General features: G+C 44.6%; 1 protein-coding gene across 1 annotated transcript in view; it reads right to left on the reverse strand.

The window, feature by feature from the left end:
• LOC141129381 (galactosylgalactosylxylosylprotein 3-beta-glucuronosyltransferase 1-like) overlaps positions 1-25,857 on the reverse strand; it is a 219,434-nt gene that overhangs the window by 68,870 nt on the left and 124,707 nt on the right. The gene's annotated exons all lie outside the window — the stretch shown is intronic.

Below are 25,857 nucleotides of genomic sequence, written 5' to 3' on the forward strand. Positions count from 1 at the left end.
AACAATTCAGATGACTAAAATACAACTAAAACTAAAATGGCATTTCAGTCAAATGTCTATAACTAAAACTAAATTGAAATTTAAGGTCAAAATTAACACTGCTAAATAGTTGTACAGCAGAAAAATCTAAGTACATAAAGAACTCGAAAAAACGCAAGCGCTCCACCTGCTGGGTGAAAAGGGTAAATATGAGATATTCACAGGCAAAATTTCATATTTAATTGACTAAACAGAAAAAAAAGCTTTATCTTTTATGGAATAAGGAAAGCATGTGCAAAACGACGTGTCATCAGCATTCAGACTTTATAAAGAATGCAACAAGAAATGTAAGGGTGCAATCAGGGCGGCTAAGAGAAAACACGAAAGACACATAGCGGAGGAGAGAAAAAAAAATTCCAAGAAATTCTTTAAGTATGTAAACAGTAAAAAAGGGAGGACAGACCATATTGGCCCCATAAAGAATGAGGAAGGACATCTGGTTACAAAGGATGGGGAGATGGCGAAGGTATTGAATTTATTCTTCTCCTCAGTCTTCACGAGGGAATCGGGGGGCTTCAGTAACCAAAACTGCAGTGTTTATCCTCATGACACAACACAGGAAGCACCTCCATGGCTAACAGAGGATAGAATTAGACTTGGGAAACCTAACATTAATAAATCACTGGGACCGGATGGTTTGCATCTGAGGGTACTTAGGGAACTCAGTCAAGTAATTGCCAGACCGTTTTTCCTAATTTTTGCAGATAGTCTACTGACTGGAATGGTACCAGCTGATTGGAGAAAAGCCAATGTAGCACCAATATTTAAAAACAGCCCAAAATACATCCCTGGGAATTACAGACCAGTTAGCCTAACATCAACAGTATGTAAACTCTTGGAGGGGATGATAAGGGACTATATACAAGATTTTAGTAATGAGAACGGTATCATTAGCAGTAATCAGCATGGATTCATGAAGAATCGTTCTTGCCAAACCAATCTACTAACCTTCTATGAGGAGGTGAGTTGCCAGCTAGATAAAGGAAGGCCCGTAGATGTGGTGTATCTGGGTTTTGCGAAAGCATTTGACACGGTTCCCCATAAACGTTTACTGTACAAAATAAGGTCCATTGGCATGGACCATAGGGTGAGTACATGGATTGAAAACTGGCTACAAGGGCAAGTTCAGAGGGTGGTGATAAATGGGCAGTACTCAGAATGGTCAGGGGTGGGTAGTGGGGTTCCCCAGGGTTCTGTGCTGGGACCAATCCTATTTAATTTATTCATAAACGATCTGGAGGATGGGATAAACAGTTCAATCTCTGTATTTGCGGACGATACTAAGCTAAGCAGGGCAATAACTTCTCCGCAGGATGTGGAAATCTTGCAAAAAGATCTGAACAAATTAATGGGGTGGGCAACTACATGGCAAATGAGGTCTAATGTAGAAAAATGTAAAATAATGCATTTGTGAGGCAAAAATATGAATGCAATCTATACACTGGGGGAGAACCTCTGGGGGAATCTAGGATGGAAAAGGACCTGGGGGTCCTAGTAGATGATGGGCTCAGCAATGGCATGCAATGCCAAGCTGCTGCTAATAAAGCAAACAGAATATTGGCATGCATTAAAAGGGGGATCAACTCCAGAGATAAAACGATAATTCTCCCGCTCTACAAGACTCTGGTCCGGCCGCACCTGGAGTATGCTGTCCAGTTCTGGGCACCAGTCCTCAGGAAGGATGTACTGGAAATGGAGCGAGTAAAAGAAGGGCAACAAAGCTAATAAAGGGTCTGGAGGATATTAGTTATGAGGAAAGGTTGCGAGCACTGAACTTATTCTCTCTGGAGAAGAGACGCTTGAGAGGGGATATGATTTCAATTTACAAATACCGTACTGGTGACTCCACAATAGGGATAAAACATTTTAGCGGTAGGGAGTTTAACAAGACACGTGCCCACTCATTTAAATTAGAAGAAAAGAGGTTTAACCTTAAACTACTGTAAGAGCGGCAAGGATGTGGAATTCCCTTCCACAGGCGGTGGTCTCAGCGGGGAGCATCGATAGTTTCAAAAAACTATTAGATAAGCACCTGAACGACCACAACATACAGGGGTATACAATGTAATACTGACATATAATCACACACATAGGTTGGACTTGATGGACTTTTGTCTTTTTTCAACCTCACCTACTATGTAACTATGTTACAGCTAAGAGAGGTGGGAGTAGGATAGAGGGGGTATTGGAGATATAGGAGTGGGGTGGGAAGGAAGAAGAAGTTGCACACCCGATCCACATAGCACAGGGTAGGCTAGAACTCGTGGACGCAAGCAGTTAGAGACCTCCCAAGCAGCTCGGCTTAAGCACGCACGCCACGGCGTCCGGGAAGGAAGAAGAAGTAGAGAAGGAGGGGGGGGGGGGCAGAGAGAGAGAGACAGTGGGCGGGGGGGTAAGAGACCGATGGAGAGGGGTGGGGGAGAGGGTAAGAGACTGATAGAGAGAGAAGGGGGGGGGGGCAGGTGGAAAAGAGAGAACACGAGGATGTGAAAAAGGGATAGAGAGCAGGAGGGAGAGAGAGGGGGGAAAGACAGCAGGAAAGAGAGGGAGAGGGAAAGAGACAGAGGCTGGAAGAGAGTGGGAGAAAGAGAAAGAAAGGGGGAGAGAGAGAGAGACAGGAGGAGAAAGAAAAAAGGGGGGGAGAAAGAGAGGAGCAGGAGGAAGAGAAAGAGAAAGAAAGAGGAGAAAGCAGGGAGCAGGAGGAAGAAAAAGAAGGGCGGAGAGAGAGACAGCAGTAGAAAAAGAAAAGAGGGGGGGGGAGAAAGAGAGAAGCAGGAGGAAGACAAAGAGGAGAGGGAGAGCAGGAGAAAGTAAAAGTGGGAGAGCAGAAGGAAAAGAAGGGAAGGGAGGAAGAGGAGGAATAGAGAGAAGGGGAGGAAAAAAAACAGGAAAAACAAAGCGGGAGCAGGACCAAGACAAGGAATGGGCAGGAGGGGAGGATGCCCTGGGCACTAAGGTACCAAGGAGATTTGTGCTGGAAAGGGGAATTTAAGGGACGGCAGGGGGTACATATTGTTCTAGTTGGGGACATTTGGAGGGGGGTGCTAAAAATGGTGATTCCTGCTAGGAGGGGGGATGTGGGGGGAATTTGTGCAGGGAGGGGTGCATTTGAAGTGGGGGGAGAAGATGTGTACTAGGAGGAGAAATTTTAGGGTAGAGGATTTGTGCTAGGAGGAGTACATTTTTTTTGTGGGGGGGGGGGCATATGGGATATGGGGGGAGGGGGCAAAGATTGTGCTGAGGGGGGATTTTAACAGGGGGGAAGATTTGTACTAGGAGGAGGGGGGATTTATGCTTAGGGGGTAAGCTTGCAGATTGTTGCTCAGTGTATTTGTGGGGGGATTTTTGTGACACATAATGCTCATTCATGTTGGGGGGGGGGCATGTTCGCCCTGAGCTCTAGATGACCTTGTCCCATCCCTGAGAGAGGAGCAGAGGGGGAGCAGGAGATAGGAGGAGAGACCAGGAGCAATAGAGTCAAAGAGAGAGAATAAATAAGGGAGACGAGAGAGAGGGAGAGAGCAGAAGGAAGAAAGGGGGAGCGGGGGGTAGAGCAGGAGTAATAGAGAGAAGGGAAGAAAGAAACACACTGTATTTGCACAGCGGTTTTTCAAATGCAATTTTTTGGGAAAAAATACACTTTAACCACTTCAATACCAGGCACTTAGACACCTTCATGACCAGGCAATTTTCAGCTGTCAGCGCTGTCGCAATTTGAATGACAATTGCGCGGTCATGCTACACTGTACCCAAACAAATTTTTTAGCATTTTGTTCCCACAAATAGAGCTCTCTTTTGGTGGTATTTGATCACCTCTGCAATTTTTATTTTTTGCGCAACAAATAAAAAAAGGCCGAAAATTTTGAAAAAAAAAAACAGTTTTTCTTTGTTTCTGTTACATTTTTTGTAAATAAGTACATTTTCTTCTTCAATGACGTGCACTGATATGGCTGCACTGACGGGCACTGATAAGGTGGCACTGATGGGCAACGATGAGGTGGCACCTATGAGGTGGCACTGACGGGCACTGATGATGGGCACTGATAGGCGGCACTGATGGGCACTGATAGGTGGCACTGGTATGAGGCACTTAGGGGCACTCGTAGGCGGCACTGATGGACACTCATAGGCGGCACTGATGGGTACTTATGGGTGGCACTGATAGGTGGCACTGATGGACACTGATGGGTGGCACTGATGACACTGATGGGTGGCATTGCTGGGCATCCCTGTTTTGTAATGTGCCACAGAGGTGCCAGTCAGTGCCCATTTGTGGGCACTGATTGGCATATTTTGGGCATATTTTTTCACATGTAGATTGCCATGGGGGATGTACCTGGCCATCCACATGCTGGGGGCTTCCCTGGTAGTCCTGGGGGCTTCCCTGGTGGTCCAGTGTGGGCATCTGAGGGGGGCTGCGCTGATAAACAATCAGCACAGACCCCCCCTGTCAGGAGAGCCACCGATCGGCTCTCCTCTACTCGCGTCTGTCAGACGCGAGTGAGGAAAAGCCGATCATTGGCTCTTCCTGTTTACATCGTGATCAGCTGTGATTGGACACTGCTGATCACGTGTAGATCGGTGTAGCGATGTGTCAGAGTGACACACCGCACCACCGATCACCGCGACGCGCGCCCCCATGGGCGCGCAGCGGCTGTTATCCTGCAGGGCGTCATATGACGCCCAGTCAGGATAGCTGAACCACCGCCCGACCGTCATTCTGCCGGCGGGAATTAATTTTAATGCAAAAAAACACACTATATAACCCATTTTTTGTGGTAAAATATAAAAGATGATGTTACACCGAGTAGATAGATTCCTAACATGTCGCGCTTTATAATTGCGCACGCTCATGGAATATCGACAAACCACGGCACTTAAAAATCTCCATAGGCGACCCTTTAAAATTTTCTACAGGTTCCCTGTTGCAGAGGAGGTCTAGCACTAGAATTATTGCTCTTGTTATAATGCGTGGTGATACCTCACATGTGTGGTGCGAACACCATTTACATATGCGTGTGCAACTTACTTTTTTTTTTCTTATTTTTTTTTTTTTTTACACTGCCCCTTTCATTTTTTTTTATCACTTTTATTCCTATTACAAGGAATGTAAATATCCCTTGTAATAGAAATAAGGGATGACAGGTCCTCTTTAGACCCCTTTCACACTGGGGCGTGGGCCGCGTTAGCGTTAAAGCGGCGCTAGTTTTAGTGTCGCTTTACCGCTGTTATAGTGGTGCTTTTTGGACGATAGCAGGGCACCGCTGCTGAAGTGATTTGCAGGCGATTTGCTGCCCATTCATTTCAATCGCAGGGGCGGTTTGGAAGCGTTGTATACACTGCTCCCGCACCGCCCCCAAGATGCTGTTTGCAGGACTTTTTTTCCTGTCCTGCAAGAGCACCGTCCCAGTGTGAAAGCACTTGGACTTTCACACTGGGGTGGCTTGAGAGGCGCTTGAGAGGCACTTTACAGGTGCTATTTTTAGCGCTAAAAAACCTGAAAAGTGCCTCATTGTGAAAGTAGCCTTATGAAGAGATCTGGGGTCTATAAGACCCCAAATCTCTCCTCTACCTTTGAAAGTAAATTTTTTTTTAAAAAAACATTGATTTTAAGCTTTTTAAAAAAAAATGTTTACTTTGCCCTAGACCGGAAGTAACATCATAACGTCGCTCCGGTCCTCCTAGATCAGGGGTCTCCAAACTTTCTAAGCAAAGGGTCAGTCAGTTTAGTGTCCTGCAGGCTTTAGGGGGGCCATACTCGTGGCCAATGGGAGTAGATATTGCCCCGGCATTAGTGCTCCATCATTGGTTCTAATGGGAGGAATAGTGCCCTATTGTTGATATTAATGGGAAGAATAATGACCCATTGATTGGGTTAGCAGGGGGAATGGTGCCCCATCATTGGTGTCAGTTGGTGGAATAGTGGCCCAAGGGCCAGATAAGGGCAAGCAAAGGGCCACATCCGGCCCCCTGGGCTGCAGTTTGGAAACCACTGTCCTAAATCATAGAGGTGATCAGAGATGATTTGGTCTCTCTTCACCTCTATAGCCAGCTGCGCAAAGTGTCAGATTGTTTCCCGGGCTCGGCGGTAAAAACAAGGGGACTAGCTTTCCCGGTGCTTCTAAAAGCGATCCAGTGGCTAATCAGCCATTCGGATCGCTTTTGTGAGAAAGAGAATCTCCAGCTAAAAAAAAAAATACTGGGGTTATGGCTGATAACTTCAGCCATAACCCTCGGTAAACCACTTCAAAGCCGCAACGGATATATACCTATTGAGGATAGAGAATGGCGGGGGGGGGGGGGGGGGGGGTGAAAGTCGGGAGGATAACCCACAAAAGGGGGAGGGAGAAAGGGAGAATGGGAGAGAGAGGGGTAAGGGAGGGGTAAGGGAGCGAGAGATGTTGGTGCTGAACCAGTGAACACTCTGCCTTCAGGCTCAGTTTCAGGGCCATTTAAAAGTCAGCATCAAAATAAGGATTCCGCGAGTGAGATAGTAAGGTGCTGAAGATGAATGTAGAAATCATCTGGTGTTCTCCCTGGAATTAGAGGTCAGTGGTGAGAAGCAGTCATCTGTAGACACGTTCCCAGATTTCCATTCAGTGCCGTTGTGCTCTGTTTAATAATAATTAGATTCCAGCTCAGTTAAGCGGCCACTCCGCTCTCAGAGCTAGGGTCTGGCTTAACAATGAGACCATCATAATGGAATATAAACTGCTACATCAACTGTCTGATAAGATAACAGATCTATGCATCTTTTTCAAGTTTTGAAATTAAGTTTTCTGTTGAGTTGTTGGACTGAATGGAACCCATTGAGAACTGTGAAAGGGTCTATCACAACTTTCATTTCATATATTTTATTAATTGACATAGTGCCAACATGGTCTGCAGATTAATTCACCATGGTACCAATAGAAAAGTAGAACTCCAGCCAAATTTTAAATGCGGATTTAAAATACCACTCCAGGTTGTCTTCTGGTTCACCTTCACTGACTGTAGGTTTCTAAATTGGATAGGTCCTTCCCTGACAATAAAAAATTAAAATAGTACCGTATATACTCAAGTATAAGTCGTTCCGAGTATAAGTCGAGGCCCTAATTTACCACAAAAAAATGGGAAAAACTTATTGACCCGAGTATAAGACGAGGGTGAGAAATGCACAGCTACTGTAAGTGGAAAAGAGGGTCAACAATGCCCATTTGCATCCTCACTGTGCCCATTTGCAGCCATAGGTCCCCCGAACTTCAAACTAGGTAGTTAAGTGTTCCTAGATGCCCCCTAGCTGCAGCCAAAATTTGGGGTCTCTGAACCCAAAGGGTCCCAAAATGACATTGCTGCAGATGGACACAGTTGACCAAATTTGGGGCCCCGTATCTTTGGGCCACTTAGTGCTAAGAACCCCAAATTTGGTGTGCAAACCCAGTGGAACTAGCACCATAAAATTTCCAAAGCTGGGGTTTCTAGCACCAAGTGGCCCCAAGATACAGGGCCTCAAAAATCGGTTCAGAAAATGTCAAGCACTTTTCTATAGCAGAGAATTACATTTTCCGAACCGGATTTGGGGCCCCGTATCTCGGGGCCACTTGGTGCTAGTAACTCCATCTTTGGATATGTTATGGTACCAGTACCACCGGGTTTGCACACCAAATTTGGGATTCCTAGCACTAAGTGGCCCTGAGATACGGGGCCCCAACCTCGGTTCAGAAAATGTCAAGCACTTTTCTGCAGCAGAGAATTACATTTTCCGAACCGATTTTGGGGCCCCGTATCTCGGGGCCACTTAGTGCTAGGAACTCCAAAGTCGGTTCAGAAAATGAAATTTTTTGCTGCAGAAAAGTGCTTGACTCCAGTATAAGTCGAGGGGGGCACTTTCAGCACAAAAAAATGAAAAACTCGACTTATACTCGAGGATATACGGTAAAAGGTGTCAAAGTATCACATCCACGGCGACTTGCTAACGGAAACAGGAACCGATCTTTGACTTCATCATTGTTGTTCAAGTACATCTCCATCTCTCGAAGGTTGCCTACCCCTGCTCTACAATATAAAGTTGGTGGAAGGAAGCAAAAAAAAAAAAAAAGGCTCAGACTGCTTATTTGCATAATTCCTGCAATGGACCAATAAAAGATCTTTATAAAAGTGGGCAACTTTGGATATCAGTGTTTTATTATCTCTTTATGCTGAAAGCCTCCTAAACGTGTCTGTGTGGAAGCAACCCTCGAAGATAGTTATGAGCAGTCTTTAATAAAGCTTTTGATCATCTGCAACTCCCTCTGTAATCCCGCAAGCGCAGATCTGATTGCTTATGTCTTTCAGCAGCTTTCTGCAGATTAACGGCAGTGGTGCAGTAGTAATCTGATTAGTTCAGACTCATCCTCATAATTAGTCCAAATCCGACACGACAGAAGTGTAGGAAGAGTTTAACTTGCTCACTGCGGCATGGACTGTAAGGATGGCTAACCTGTAATTACCTGTCGCACTCAAGGATATTTCAAATTATGGAAATATTTAAATCACCACACATACGTACAGCTCAGTGGTCCGCTACAGCTTATAACTTTGGATCCAATGATACCGCTCAGTGCAGAGCTGAATACTCCCCCCCTTCCCCATTCTATAAGATCTTATAAGAAAATTACTTGGAACCCCGAAACATTATATATTTCTTTTAGCAGAGGCCCTAGAGAATAAAATGGTGGGTTTTGGGCTTTTTTTATGTCACATGATATTTGCGCGGTGGTTTTCCGAACGCAAATCTTTTTGGAAAAAATACACTTTAATGAATTTTAATGCAGACAAACACAATATAATAACCAATTTTTGAGTAAAATATAAAAGATAGTGTTATGCTGAGTAAATAGATGGAGAGCACAGAGCACCAGACTAAGTGCAGCATTAATAATGACAACTTCCTGAAGACGGCCCATTTGATAAGCTGAAACGCGTCGAGGTTGATCCGCGTTATCAAGGCACACTTTCGGTCCCGGAAATCGAACAGCAAACTGCGGCAGCGGTGTATTATTGCCTATGGGCAGATTGCCTGGGAACCTACCTGCTATTCACGCCGGGTGCCAGGCTTTTAGGCACCCCTACATGTGAGTTTAATTATTATGTCTTTTTATCTGAAATACATTTTTTAAATGGTATTGCGCAATGAGTTTTTTTCTGTCATATCTATCCACATGAGGAATACTTATCCCAGACAACGCCAGTCTAAAGAGGATCCACAGGGGCAGCCCCACATGCGTGTTTGACCAAACTAGCAATAGCTGGTCCATTTTGAGGGGTGAGTTTTCACCTTCTTTGAGCACTTATCAAGCACAGAAATTTGTATTCATTCCTTGAGCACGAGCACTTTATTTGGGACTTGTAACATTTTATAGTTTAAGTCTTTGAAGTTTGAACGAGCACTTTTTATGGGACTTTTTAGCGACCTTGATTTCAGGTCGCCATAATCTAATGTTGTTTATGTATATTTAATACCTGTGGCACATAGCGCGGTTCTTACATTCTATTCTGGTATTGTTTTGCATTGCAAAATTTTTTCCACTGCAGCTGCCAATCAATTTGATATCACTACATTTATATTAGTATTTCGTTTTCTTTGGCGCTTTGGTTTTTTTAACAAGCATTAATAATACTCCAGTTTATTAAAAGCAAGACAAAGGGCATTTGCTGCACTTAGTCTGCCGTCTCTCTGTGCTTTCCTTTAATACTTACAGAGCTGCCTGTTTCACTCTAATGCCCCGTACACACGGTCGGATTTTCCGACAGAAAATGTCCGATCGGAGCGTGTTGTCGGAAATTCCGACTGTGTGTGGGCTACATCGGGCTTTTTCCATTGGATTTTCCGACACACAAAGTTTGAGAGCAGGCTATAAAATTTTGCCCCGTTTATAGTCCCGACGTACGTGTTTTATGTCACCGCGTTCAGAATGATCGGATTTTCCGACAACTTTGTGTGACCGTGTGTATGCAAGACAAGTTTGAGCCAACATCCGTCGGAAAAAATCCTAGGATTTTGTTGTCAGAATGTCCGATCAATGTCCGACCGTGTGTACGGGGCATAAGGGTGCTGCACTTGGTGCTGCCTACAATCATCTATATACTATTGACTTCTAAATTATGGACTTTATATTTATGGTTATTGTGATTAGTACTGTATGTTTTGATTAGGCCACATCCCTCCACTTATTTATATGCCGAGTAAATAGATACCCAACATGGCACGCTTTCAAATCGCGCACGCTCATGGAATGGCGACAAACTACGTCACCATAGGCGACAATTTAAAAGCCTTTACTTGTTACCAGTTGAGAGTTACAGAGGAGGTCTGGTGCTCTGACAATTGCGGCAATACCTCACATGTGTGGTATTGCCTGTTTACGTATGCGCGTGGGACCAATGCGTAAGTGCACAAGCACAGTGGGGTGGGGGCGCTTTAAAAAAAAAAATGTAATCTTATTATTTTATTTCTTTATTTTTTACACTATTTCTTTAAAGTAGAACTATAGGCAAAACTTTTTTTTTTTTTCATTTTGGATAGAGTAAGGTTTATTTTTACTATCTTTGGGGAGATCTCCCTTTACTTCCTGTCTAATAGCCAAAAAGGAAGTGAAAGGAAATCTCTACAAATTAAGGGAATCTCTCGGGGACCCCAGGTCACCAGAACTAGTGTCCCCATTGGAAGATTTCCCTCTATTACTTTTCTGGGGACAACCTAAAATATAGAATTTACTTTTATTTTCACTTTCAATGAACATGGTAAACTGGACAAATAGAGAAGGTAAGTCTCCCTTTTAGGGATACAGACAGCAATAAAACCTGACAAGTTTTCTAATCCATCTCCCCTCTATCCAAAACTAAAAAAGTTTTGCCTTTAGTTATACTTTAACTTTTTTTTTTAATCACTATTAATGCTGTTACAGGGAATGTAATCATCCCTTGTGACAGCAATAGGCAGTGACAGGTACTCTTTATGGAGATATCTCGGGTCTATTAGACCCCAGATGTCTCCTCTGCCCTAAAAGCATCTGATCACACCAAGATTGGTGTGTTCAGATGCTTTACCACCTTAAGAATGCCGCTGTTTACATCCAGGAAAACCGGAGGTGACGTAGCTCCCGTCTTCCTGTACCACAGAGAACATGGGGGACCTTCTGGTCCTCCCTGATCTCTTTGGTAAGCTGGTGGAATCAACAGCTTTCATTCCGGGCTTGTCATCGGGATGGGATATCCCGGAGAGGCACCGCCGCCTGTAAAACCAATCCAGGGGCTAATTAGAAGTCTTGGTATTTGAGCTGTGAAATTTGATAATGAATTTCTCTACAGTACCAGAGGCTTTACAGGTCAGTGAGTGCTTGTTATAAAGCTCACTCACTGCTTGTTAAGAATATGTGAATACTTAATTGTTCATAGCCTAGCAATAGATTCGCTTTAGCAATGGTAGTCCCTATATTTCTCTATTTTATGAAAATGTGGTTTGATCATTGCTTGCAAAAAAATTGCAATGCCTACAAAAAAAAATGAATTCCAAATATTCAGTGTTTTCAGAAAATATACAGTATTTTTACATGGGGTCTTTGGTTACTTTTCAACTCCATAGTGAGCTTCTTATTATGGATGTGAAAAATGGAAAAAAAAAACCTTGTTTCACAACAAAAGAGTAATGCCTTGTACACACGGTCAGATTTTCCAACGAAAAATGTTCGATGGGAGCTTGTTGTCGGAAATTCCGACCGTGTTTAGGCTCCATCGGACATTTTTCATCAGAATTTCTGTCACACAAAATTTGAGATCTGGATTTTTTCTGGAAATTCCGATCGTGTGTACACAATTCCGACGCACAAAGTTCCACGCATGCTCGGAATCAAGCAGAAGAGCCGCGCTGGCTATTGAACTTCCTTTTTCTCGGCTCATCGTACGTGTTATACATCACCGCGTTCTTGACGTTCGGAATTTCCGACAAGATTTGTGTGACCGTGTGTATGCAAGACAAGTTTGAGCCAACATCCGTCTGAAAAAATCCATGGAATGTCTGATCGTGTGTACGGGGCATTAAAGTGACTTTTTCTTTCTCCAAGCATGTATACATATTAGTACCTTCAGGATGAGCTCCAACACCTGTCTCAAACACATTCCTTCTTGCCCTTGAAAGGCTCAGCAGATGACCTGTCAGACGCTTGAATGGTGCTACCAAGCCACTCTGAAGCTTCCACCAACTGGAGCTCCTAAACTTTGTTTAGCAAAATGAAAGTCCAGCGCCTGAAAGTCAACTGCTCTTTATTATTCCTATTGCGCGTTGTGTGATACCAAAGGAAGCCCAGAAGTTGTGAGCACCAGTAGCTTTGCATCTGCTTAATGCCACCATTGTTCACTCAGTAAATGGTTTTAAATGGAAGGGACCCTGTTGGTCATAAGCAATAAGACATATTCCTATTTGAGAATGGAATAGGTTTGATTTTCCATTCGGAAGCAGAAAAAGAATGGCATTTCCCCTTTGATTTATAGCTGGCCAAACATTTCTATTTCTTGCCCTTTCTAATGTTCCCAAAGCTTCCTTACTTTTACATAAACAGTTCTTTCTTGGAACATTCTTCCTTGCAGCTCTTTTTAGACATCTTGCTCAGATTACCATGATCTTTACAAACCTATCCTGGCACTTCCTATAGTGATGATTATATCTTGGCTTTCCGAAGCCAAATCTGATTTTATCTTGAACAGTCCTCATGGCAAAATGTGAGGAATATAGAGAGAGACGAAATAGCTGGGGTCCATCAGAACTGAATGTTTAATATTAGAGAATCACAAGATCCATGTTAAGAATAGCAGGGATTGTGGGAAAGAGGCGAGGGGCAGAAGAAGGAACCATCATGGCTTTATTCTCCTTCCGTTTAGTCATGGGACAATACATAACCTGCTTTGTATTGACAACCAAAGGTCTTGACCTGTGGACAGCAGTAGCATAGTAACTGGGATTATAGCAGTCGCAGCTGCTGGGGTCTAGGGTTGAATATGGCATTCCCTTAACAGGTTGACCATCTTCGCTGCATAAATATGCATAAATTGGGCCTTAATGATGGTATTCAGTTCTGAGTTAATTGAAAGGCTTTTCCCTTACCATGACTGAAGTCCACAAATAGCCACCTAAACTTTATAAACAATGTAATTTGTAATTAGTCAATTGAAAGTTAGACCTTCACTTATATGGCTGGAAGTATAGCTCCAAAGTATCCCAAAATATGGTCTTGGAAGAATTGTTGCTTGTATAAATTGATTTAACATGTTGGAACACAGGACAAATTGGGGTAGAGTTTGGGCAAAAAAGGTGTTGAGTCTGATGTGTCTCTTTTAAAAACGTTCACAGAATCGCTAACATTTACACAGACAGCCACTTGTAGGGTTATACCATGGTTGCAGGGTGTGTTACTACTTAATGAACTTAACGAGCCTTGCCTACTGCGTTCCTTGAACCTGTAACAGGAAATATGGAGGTTCAAGCATCCATATCCTTTGAATAGGGAGGATACAAGTTCCCCAAGTCCATTGAGGAACCTATTAGAGACCTGTGAACGACTGTAGACAAGGCCTCAGTTACTCATGAGAATGACCTCTGAATATCTGCTCTCCCTACCGCCCTAGAAAATCTAGTAGGCTTATCGTGAATAACGTTGCACTTTACAAAATGCCTGCTGGCTATTTTGTGGACAGGTAACCATTGAACCTGTTGCCTTAGCAACAGCCTGACCCTAGCTGAGTCTTCCAATGTTCATTCTTCAGTTTGCGCTGGCAAGACTTTCTATTGACCATTATCCTTGGCCCCAGGTCAATGGGCAAAAAATATACAAGAGATTAGTTTGTCCTTTAAAAATTTAAGAAAGGGAACAGCTCTCCGAAGCTGTGTTTCTTTATTTATTCATTTTCTTTCAATTTTGTGCTGAGGGCTGCTTAGAGGCACGTTGCTGTTGTACCACTTTCATCTAAGCTACCTAAGCCATGCAAGTTCCCCCAACCGGACAAGAAACCCAATAAAAACCTGTGAAGTATTGTAGACAAGGCCTCAATTATCTATGAGAATGACCTCTGAATTTCTGTTTCTCACTACCCACTCGAGAAAACCTAGTAGGCTTCCCATGAAAAAGTTTGCACTTCACAAAATGGCTTCCAGCCACTTTGTCTATAGGTAACAGTCAAACCTGTTTCTTTAGCAACAGCACTGACCTTGGCTGAGTCCTAATAGGTCCATTCTTCACTTTGCGTTAGCAAGACCTTCCCTTGACCAGTATTCTTGGCCCCAGGTCAATGGACAAAAAAAGAAACAAGAGATTAGTTTGTCCTTTGAATATTTAAAGGAGGCAAACAGCTCTCTGAAGGTATGTTACTTTTTTTTATTAATTTTCTTTCGATTTTGTGCTGAGGGCTGCTTGGGGGCACATTGCTGTTGTACCGCAATCATCAGAAAACCAAATTACCTAAGCCATGCAAATTCCCCTAGCCAGACAAGGAACCCAATAAAGACCTGTGAAGGATTGTAGACAAGGCCTCAATTATTCATGAGAATGACCTCTGCCTTGATGCCCCATGTATTATTCATGCTTGTTTGTTCCCCTGGTATCACATCCACTCGGCAGACACAACTCTCCTCCAATTTAAATCAAGATAACGGAATAGCTCCATCTGTCTCTCCCTGTCTCTCCCACTTGTTCTTTATTTGCCAATTACTAAACCACTTCTCGCTCCAGCCGTGTTCGAGAAAACAAGAGATATTCTTTGTAATATCTGAAACTGGAATATCATGCAATTATGAAGAGCATCAGCTGTAAGATTTACTGTGTTGAAAATGCAAAGGGTTGCAGGTTATTGTCTTAGGGTGGTGGCAACCTAGACAATAGAAGGTCAGTTTATAGAAGAAGGCCAAGGTCAAGCACATTGCCCAGCATCCTTTAGCTCTCCTTGAATTTAGCAGAGGTTGAATGGAAATTAAAACCTTGGTTAGATTTTTTTCGAATTCGTAAGGAATGTGATGAAAAAGTGCCAAGGGTCTCAATAGGAGACCGCTATCTAAGATGAATCTTGAAGGAATCTAAAATTTTATAGACTGTTTACAAAAAGACATATCAAACATAACATATACAGTTAAAGCATGTCTAAATGTACCGTTACTCCTGTAGGAGCCACAGGAATTACTTGTCCAGGTCTTCCCAACTTCAGCCCCGCAGCCAGGCACATAACAGGCTCATTCACTGTTTTTCCAAAGACTAGTCTAGGGGATGTTGTTTTTGTTGTTTTTATTTTTGTAGAACTTGGATAGAGATGAGGGAAGTGGTGGTATACTCCAACAATAAGAACTATGTACACTGAGGACTTAATCTTCCTGTTGCTTAAGTAGTAGTAGTAGAGCTGGTAGAGCAAAGTCCCTTTAAGTGATACAGTAGCTGGACAGAGCTCTTCAGGACAACAGCCAATGTCCCCTTTAACAGAACCACAGCTGACTATAACTAGACACCAGAGGGGTAGCTAGAGCACAAGGTCCTCAAGATCCAGCAATGTCGATACTCACAAGGCCCAAGGACAGATGGATGCCCCCTTCCAAACATGTGGAAGAAGGTGCTTTGGTCAGAGACCAAAACGGAACTTTTTGACCTAAAAGTAAAACGCTATGTGTGGCGGAAAACACTGCACATCATCCTGAACACACCATCCCCACCGTGAAATATGGTGGTGGCAGCATCATGTTGTGGGGGATGCTTTTTTTCAGCAGGGACAGGGAAGCTGGTCAGATTTGGGAAGATGGACAGAACCAAATAAAGGGCAATTTTAGAGGAAAACATGTTATGCCGCGTACACACGGTCGGACTTTTCGTCTACAAAAGTCCGACAGCCTGTCCGACAGACTTCCGACGTACCTTCAGCGGACTTGCGGCAGACTTTCTTACGAACGGACTTGCCTACACACGACCACACAAAAGTCCGACGGATTCGTACGTGATGACGTACACCGGACTAAAATAAGGAAGTTCATAGCCAGTAGCCAATAGCTGCCCTAGCATGGGTTTTTGTCCGTCGGACTAGCACACAGACGAGCGGATTTCGGGGTCCGTCGTACTTACGACGTAAAGATTTGAAGCATGTTTCAAATCTAAAGTCCGTCGGATTTGAGGCTAAAAAAGTCAGTTGAAAGTCCGGAGAAGCCCACACACGATCGGATTACCAGCCAGCTTTAGTCCGTCAGCGTCCGTTGGACTTTTGTAGACGAAAAGTCCGACCGTGTGTACGCGGCATTAGAGTCTGCAAAAGACTTGAGACTGGGGTGGAGGTTCACCTTCCAGCAGGACAACGACCCTAAACATACAGCCAGAGCTACAATGGAATGGTTTAGATCAAAGCATATTCACATGTTAGAATGGCTCAGTCAAAGTCCAGACCTAAATCCAGTTGAGAATCTGTGGCAAGACTTGAAAATTGCTGTTCACAGACGTTCTCCATCCAATCTGACAGAGCTTGAGTTATTTTGCAAAGAAGAATGGGAAAAAATTCACTCTCTCGATGTGCAAAGCTGGTAGAAACATCCCCAAAAAGTCTTGCAGCTGTAATTGCAGGGAAAGGCGGTTCTACAAAGTATTGACTTGGGTGGCTGAATACAATTGCAGGCCACACTTTTCACATATTTATTTGTAAAATATCTGAAAACCATTTATCATTTTCCTTCCACTTCACAATTATGTATCACTTTGTGTTGGTCTATCACATAAAATCCCAATAAAATACATTTACGTTTCTGTCTGTAACATGACAAAATGTGGAAAATTTCAAGGGGTATGAATACTTTTTCAAGGCACCGTATATAGATTTGTATATTTATTGTGCATTTGCATTCTCAGAAATGTTTATATTAATGTAATCTCAGAGTCTCTTCCTATAAATCTCTGCATTGCTGTAATGTAACACAATCTCAATAGATCTGGTGTTGGTATTACACAGTAAGCGTCTCCATTGCTGTACAAAGGATACCTCTGCTGTTTACAGTGATGGATATATATTACAGAAACAGAGCGTGCTGTTTACAGAAAAATAATGATTCACTTCCTTCCCAGCAGGCAGCCCCAGACCGACACCTCTCTTACACTCTGACTATTGTTCAGCTGCAGAAAAATTTCCATTTTACCAAACCCGCACCATCTGTGCGCAAATCAGGTCTGATGCACAATTGTCTCTTCCCAAGCTGTCCCTGGAGCAGCCCCAGGTTTGGATAAAGAGCACCGGTCTGTTATTCTTCCCTGGAGTGTTTTTCAGCAAGGTGGGATGGAGAAGTAGTTAGGTGGTTAAAATAAAGTTTAGGATAAATAAAAAAAATAAAAAAATTAAAGTAGATGTAAACCCACTGACATCTCTTATAAGCTTCAAATTAAAATTTTAACTGTTCAAGTTTTTAAATTTTACATTTGTTTTTTAAAATGACCTAGTGACCTTCTCATAAGGGTCCTTGTTAAAGTACTTCCAGAATATGGTGACAAATCTGTGTCCTTGATCATAGGTCCCTGATGATAAATCTGATGATAGGTCCACTTTGAAGCTAAACCAAAGCACTTCTGCCTAGCAGCACTGGGGTCGTTGGTTGGAGGCCCAACCACAACACTACCTGCCTGGAGTTTGCATGTTCGCCCAGTACTGGCGTGGGTTTCCTCCCACACTCCAAAGACATGCTGGCAGGTTAATTGGCTCCCGTCTATATTGGCCCTAGTATGTGTATGAATGTGAGTTAGGGACCTTAAATTGTAAGTTCCTCGAGGGCAGGGACCAGTGGCGTAACTAGAACCTTCAGGGCCCCGGTGCTTAAACCATTAAGGGCCCCTCTGAACCCCAGCCGGGGCCCTTCCCTCCGAGTCAGGTGGTGGAACTCCAGGGCCCGATTACAGGTAAGACCTTTGTGATATTTTAGAAGCGCCGTTGGGGGGCTTTGGTGACATTTCAGAGGTCTAAACAGACCTATGATGTTCCACCTTTGAGATAAAGAGGAAGACTGAGGACACAGCCCCCAATCGCCTTCTCTGCAGCCTCAGCTACATAGAATGAATGGACAGGAATAGCTCTGTACAGAGCTTCCTGCCCATTCATAAACTGAAGCATAGTAAACGCAGTTTACTATATGCTACAGTTATGAAATGGACAGAGTCAGTGATCGGTACACATTTACTGGCCCATTTCCCACTCTCCGTCCTGACTGATCCCCAGCAGCAGCCAGCAGGAGAGAGGATGGGGTAACTTGGCAGAGCCGACGAGAGGGTCCGGGAAAGAGCACACAGGGGCTGGAGTGCACACCTTGCTGGTACCCCATCCCCATCTCCAGTGACCACACACTGGTACTGCTGTACCCCCCCCCTGGTGTTCAGTGACCCCTGCTGGTACACCCCCCAAATAGCTGGGGATTCAGATTTCCTCTGTGTGTTCTGGGGCACTATTCCATTCACAACTGACACCAAGAATGGGGCACTATTCCTTCCACTGACACCAAGGATGGGGTGCTATTACTAAATCCAATGATGGGACACTTTTACTCCCACTGGCCACAGTCCGGCCCCCATCAATTCTGAAGGACAGTAAACCGGCCCTTTGTTTAGAAAGTTTGGAGACCCCTGGTCTACAGTATCATTGGGCAAGATTACAGGTTCTGGCACTGTGAAGCTGGATAAGGATCTGGATCTGGAGGGTCTGTAAGAAATCTGCTTTTCATCTGGGATCCCTAACATTCACCTCCTTAACTGTTCTGTAATAAAACTTTAAAAAGACAAAAGTGACTGGCACCTAATATCCTCTTCTCTCTCTCCCTAATTTAGTAATGAAGTGGGGTGAAATGCTGGCCCGCTGCCTGCCTCTGGAGGTGCCACCATGCCTCCAGGGTGTCAGGGGGGGTGCTACAATATAAACTAGGGGTGGGCAACCCCAGAGAGATGGAGATCTACTTGAAAAAAAAAACATGGAAGAAACCAAAGATCAATGGAGAAGGTTGCACATTTTAAATGGGACATGGCCAAATTAAAGTGGCTATGGTCTCATCATTGGTCCCGAAGTAATGCTTTGTCTCCATTGCCACCCTCTCACCCCAGTGTCATCATCATGTCGCCTTAGTGCCACCCTTATGTCCCCCATTGCAACCCTGTCTCCCCAGTGTCACCATTATGCCCCCCCTCCAGTCCCAGCATTATGTCCTCCGAGTGCCACCAATATATCCCTGCAGTACCACTACTATATCTCCTAGGTGACCCTCATCAGAAATACTTTCCTTCTCTCTCTAATATGCAGAACAGTGCAGGGAAGCGGCAGCAAGACATATCTACCTATTCTGCCATGCTGGTCCTTGTTGATCCACATACAAGCACCTGGATGGACAGGAGAGGAGGATCATGGGGACCAGTGTGGCAGGACAGGTTAGCTTTCCTCGGCTATGCAATGTTGCTCTAATTTGAGGTCTCAGAGGTGCAGGTGAGTACGGGAACTAGCAACATGTGATCGATGGGCTCCTGACACCCGATATAAATAACATGGATTGCTGGACCATGATATCTACTGTATGTTTCCATATGTTTCATTGGTTTGACAATCTCTATAAGTTAGACCTTGGCTGAAGTGCCCTTATGGTTTCATATATTAATTTGCACTGGCTCTGGAATGGCACTCAAGTGCCAACCAATCAGCTGTTACCCATATTTCTCTGTTTCACAGTGGGACGCATTCATCTGGTCAGCAGAGACAATACGATTGTGTTTCCTGAGTGAAAAGGTCCATTCATAGCGGCAGAGGACAAGGTTCGAGCTGGGACAGAGTGGCGATAGATACAGTGTTGTACTATCATTCATCACTTGTTAATAGACGCTGCTTCGTTGTTCTGTGACTTGCATGCCCCAACAAGATGGAAAGTTGCTGGGTGGAAGCCGCTGCTTCCTGTCTGCCCAACTTTCTCCCCATGATGGAAATATTTCTCAGTTTCCTAATAGAAATGTTGATTAGATCAAGGGTTATCAACTTTTTTTTAAAACCAGGGCTCGGTAAATTCTTTCAAAACCTTCCATGCCCCAGCAGTAGAGAATAATGTTTATACTTATACAATAAATGCTAGAAGGCTCTGGATGGGACTGGAAGTCACTGAGGGGGAAGAGGGCGGACTTGGTGGCTGAGGTTCCTGGAAGGAGCTGGGAAGCACTGTGGAAGATTGGTGGGGCACTGTGGGACACTGGTGGAGGCACTATGGACAGCTGGAGGCTGTGCAGTGGGCTGGGGGGCACTGTGGGAGGCTGGGCAGCACTGTGGGGGGTTAAGGATCCTCAAAGGGTCTGGAGGCTCTGTGGGTAACAATGGGAGATTGGGTGGCCCAATGCCAGCTGGGAGGCACTGAGACACTATTGGAGGTTGGGGTCATAGGGGGGGCTGGAGGCTCTGCAGCAGGCTGGGGGGCACTGTGGGAGGTTAAGGGTCCTCAGGGGGCCCGGGGCCTCTGTGGCTAACAATGGGAGATTGAGTGGCCCAATGCTAGCTGGAGGTTTGGGGCATAAAGAGAGCTGGAGGCTCTGCAGCAGGCTGGGGGGCACTGTGAGGGGTTGAGGGTTCTCATGGGGTCTAGGGGCTCTGTGGCCCACAATGAAAGATTGGTGGGGGGCACTATGGGAGGTGGGAGGCACTATGAGAGGCCAAGGAAGAACTTGGGGGGGGGGGGGGCTGTGGCCCGGCAGTGAGCCTCAGCCCATTGGTTGAAAACCACTAGTTTAGATCTCCAAATATAATGAACTGTTGCTGAATTAAAGCAAAACTTCAGGCAAAACTTTTTTTTTTCTATTTTGGGGCAGCTATAGAACCTTTGGTCATTTTTTTCTGTCTTGATTTGAGAAGATTAATTCTCACAAGTGAGGGGGAATCCAACATGTTGGAGCATTCACCATGTAGCTGGGTGGCATGTTGTGCAGTCCGGTAAAGTTGCTCTGGCAGGTGGCAGCGCTATTAGTAAAGCGGTGAACCACATATTGCTCACTTCCTTCCTGGTTAGCTTTCAAAATTGAAAAAACAGAGATCATACAATCACTGGTTAATTCTGGGGCTAGACGACAATTGCAAAGGACTGATTTGTCCCATTCACTGGGCTCCAGGTGAACATTTACGGGGAACCTCTATCTAATTGGACACAGAGCTCTCCTGAGGTTTGGGGTCATCTTAGACAAAGAGGGCCTATATATAACCGCTATTGGCTCATTTTGGTGCACCCACAGTATGGCAAGTACATAGACAGGGACAGACATCCACTGGTTAGTAAATTGTAGTATTAGTCTAGGCAATGGTTGCAGAAGAGGAGGGATAGCTTATAGACCGTCCTGCAAGTGGGAGATGCAGCGTGGTACGGCGGCAGTGAATACACAGGGTCCAGTTGCAGAAACAGAACTGTACTGGTGTTAAAGTTCACCAAAGTATAACTACCCAGAAGACCCCCTGACCAGGCACACTCACAGAATGTTGCAACGAAGGATGTAACAGAGGGTCTTGGGTGCACCAACAGCGTCTGTTTTGAGGCATGAAACGTGGCCTGGCTGGGCCAAGCCAAACAGGGAGGCTTCTGAAAAGGATGGCGTATCCCTGCTCTTTCCCTACTCATCTGGAACCTCTCTCTGCCACTAATGCTGTCCCTGACAGATGGGTGACCGTCACCTGTCACTACACTACCCGCACAAAGAATGTCCACCAACCCTCACCCAAGATGGCTGCCAAAGTCACATGGGGTGACAGCATCTAACCAGATAGCTCCCCTAGTAACCCAGGAAACCATGGATGAACCATGTTCCTCTCGACTTCCCTTCTAACTGCAATGCCGTTGCAGTTGATTGCCACCTACAGTAGAGAAAGTAGACTGCACCTGCCTGCATACATATCTCTGGAGGCTACCTGACATGAGGAAGGACCTTCATCGTTTAGCCAGCTATATGGATTGGCAGATATCCGGTCACTGTTCCGCCAGCACAGCACCCCTCCTGGAAGACTACTACTACAAGGGTACCTGTTTAAAGAAGCCATCCTTGAGCACCCTGCTAAGTGTAAGTACTTGAATTAATGCAGGGCCGTCTTTAAGGCAGGGCAAAAGGGGCAGCTGCCCTGGGCCCTGTCATTGTTGGGGGGGGCCAAAGCATCTGCCTCATACTTGCCAACTAACCCAGTTTAAATTTCCTTGTGCCTTGAGGTTTTAGTCCCATGCTGTGTCCTGATATCTCAGTGTAAAGTTCTGTTGCTAATGCTGCCCAGCTCTGCCCTATTGTTTACAGATGACTCACCTGCAGACCCTGTGTTTACATGTAAATACCGGCATTGATATGTAAATAGCGACGGACCAGCAGCATTGATATGTAAATAGAGGCGTTATTCATATGTTTCTGCTCTGAAGAAATCCCTGTTGGATGAAACGCGTCAGAATGACGCCATCACGCCCAGCGTAACACACACACGGACCCACCCATCAGCCCTGGGTTTCCGATTCGCTGAGCTGTTGAAGCCGCTGAGGCCTTGCCGCACGGAACCAGGAAGTGCTTGAGGAGTCCGAGGAGTAACACCGTATCTAGGCGGCATGCTATATACCTCCTTTCTACTTTCACTATCCTGACTGGCATTCGGCCATAAAGACCTATGAGTTACCCCCACTTAACTAGATGAGGATTCGGTTGCCTTGCACAGATGTGAGAAGATCTGAGGATCGGAGTGTCCTGTATGCCTGCTACACATTGATGTCCATGGACTGGTGAGACTGTATCCACTTAATATCTTTTGTGATATAGCAATATCAGTGCTCCCGCTTCATGATCCAGCAACACGCTGTGTTTATTCATCATCATCTATACAGGCATACACTTCCCTTTGTACCCATGCATTATCTTCGCTACGGCTGAGTACGTATCTGCAAGTGCTACCATCAGCAATCCCCGTGGCTAACATTTTGAGTTACACTCTAGGTCTGGCACCGGCAGCGTGCATAGCGGATTTTCATCATCCACGACTGCATACAGTTGCTTCTTGGCTTTCAATATTAATTTCCAATACTTATATGAGACGGTTCTTGTCTATCCAGCCAGTTGCATGTAATTGTTTGTGGTGGCCATCTGTGTGTGTTTTTGTTCTTAGACAACGTTGTCTATTTTATCTGTAATGGTGGTATTAGGTTCACTTATTGTCATTTTTTGATTTTTGTTTGGTGTATATGTGGAATTATTTTTCTATAATAAATTATATATATTTTTTGCTACCCTGTTGGTTCCTTGTTGAAGAATTCGTTTTCCTCCCCTTCTCTTTTTTCTGTTATTCATATGTGTATCGTACCCCCCTGAGGTCATATCCACCATCACCTATACTGAATGCTGCCCAGTGGGGAGGTAAAGGGACTTGCTTGTAAGTCCTGTCTGCAACTGTGGTCATTAAGCCTACCATCAGCCTGTTCTGAAAAGGTAAGCAAATTAATGGGGGGGGGGGATTTGGGGTGTGCAGAGGTAGACAGAGAAGGAATTACAGTTTGGGGTGCACAGGTGAGCAAGGAGGGGAGGTATGGAGGTAAGGAAGGTGGGTGCAAAGATGAGCAGAGGAGGCAGGTAGAGTTAAAGGGGAGGAGGATTGGAGTGGAGAGGATGGGGGAGTTTTGGGGTGCAGAGGTTAGCATGGTTTTTAGGATGCAAAGGTGTACTGACAGGGTGGATAAAGATGTAGCTCACGTGTAGGGCAGCCTATTGATTTCAATGGTCTGCTCTATGAGCTACAAATGCGGAAAAAAGTCACAAACCCTTTTTCAAAATCACCCAAAAACAATTAATGGCACTGCTGTGTATCTGCTAAAGGCCAGTCATTTCTGTGGTGTCAGGAAGGCGATTTTGCATGCGTTTTAAACACACACAAATGTGAGCGCAGGCTAAATGTCTGTTACATTGGTGGTCAGTGTAAATCTCATTACATTTGTGCTTGGTGTAGAATTCTTTCATTCACACTAGTGACCAGTGTGAATTCCCCCCTTACATTGGTGGTCAGTGTAAATCCCTCCTTACTTTGGTGGTTACTGTTGTGGCCAGTGTTGAAACTCCTCTTTATATTGGTAATCAGTGAAAAAAAATCAGCATTGCCATTAATCACACCCTCCCCTCCACCCAACACTGCCACTGATCCCAGGAGTCCTAGGATCCCTAAGAGTTTTCTGTCTATTAATGGGTCCCCTCACCTCCCCAGTCCATGGTGTGCAGGCAGTGAGGAGATGATGTGCTGTAACCTCTAGTAACCAATCAGTAAGCAGTAATGATGTGCAGTAACCTCTAGCAACCAATCAGTAAGCAGTATTGGTGTACAGTAATCTCTAGCAACCAATCAACAAGCAGAAATCATGTGCTGTAACCTCTAACAACCAGTCAGGGAGCAGTAATGATACACGGTAACCTCTGGCAAACAATCGCAATTGCTGCCTGATCTCATTCAGTAAACGGATTTTAAGTCTAGTTGCTATTTATTGTATGTGTCAGCAGGTGGAGAGCGAAAATGCATGGAGGGGGGTGGGCCCCAAGAAATTTTTTGCCCAGGGTCCAATCAATATTAAAGACAGCCCTGAATTAATGTACTGTATAGTGGAGCTATGCATGCCTTACTGTCCATGCTTGAATTTGGGAAAACAAACGCTTTTACCACCTTTCAACCGATACCCCCTTTAGCTGCAGAGACAACGGCCAGGGGTGTTCACATGCCACGATTCCGATGCTTTGCTTCTCGGCCATGGCAGGAATGATACCCTGCTGCTTATGGCAGGCACTGCACCCACCGAACGTGACCCATACAAGTGAATGGGGCCATGCTGCAAGCACCCTGCCAATCAAGTGCAATGCATGCGGTTGTGACGTGCCAGTGCAATGATCAAGGGGTCAAAGCAGGCAGCGAGGAGGAGATACAATGCCTCCTCACCGCCTGTCAAATGCTCTGCAAAGAGCAATCCGAACGCAGATCACAGCACGTGTGAACAAGCCCTATACATACAGTATATATGTTTGTTAATTAAATGTCTTTTAATTACAAATTGTTTTTCTCTTAAGCAGCTGTATGTCACATCAGCGTTATCACACCTATGAGTTTCTCCTTTACAGACAGGTGTGAGTTGTGTAGCAGGATTTACAGCTCTGCAATTCCAGTGTGCTGTTAATTAAAGGGATGAGCTGGCAGCCTTGTTATTGTACATTATAGGGAGGCTCCAGTACAGAGACCGACTCTGTAATATGAAATGTTGTGAATCTGTCACCTCCACAAAACACAATCTCCATCCCGATAATAACCTTCTCACATCTGTTACTGCACAGATGATTAAAAAAAGTGATATCTATGGGGCTCTATGGACACCATGCCAAGTTCAAGTAAGTTCTTTTTCAAGGGTAATGATGGGCAAAATAAAAAAAAAAATTCTAGCATTAGTCCCTCTTACCTGCTGATCCTTCCAGTAGCTCCATTATTTATCTTTAACAGGGTGACAATGCTGTTTGTTCTGCAGTGAAATTGTACAGCTGTTTTGTCACCTTCAGGGTAGTCTTAGATGGACTTGTTGGTTTCTGCACTCTACTGACTATGTGGCCCAAAAGATTGTATTTAAAGCTGAGTTTTAGGTATGGATATCTTTGGATAGTTACATTGTGTAACACCCTCTAGCTAGTGTGCTAGATGTAAATAGGTTTACTTGTTAGTGTAGGAAAATTTGGCTTGGCCGAGAGCCAGACCTGGGTTGTGAATCTGGGTCAGGGATTAGTGACTCAGGGGCTGGATGACTCTTCTGGCGGCTCTCTCTGA

The sequence above is a fragment of the Aquarana catesbeiana genome, linkage group LG02 (assembly GCF_042186555.1).
Source record: "Aquarana catesbeiana isolate 2022-GZ linkage group LG02, ASM4218655v1, whole genome shotgun sequence".
Taxonomy (NCBI): domain Eukaryota; kingdom Metazoa; phylum Chordata; class Amphibia; order Anura; family Ranidae; genus Aquarana; species Aquarana catesbeiana.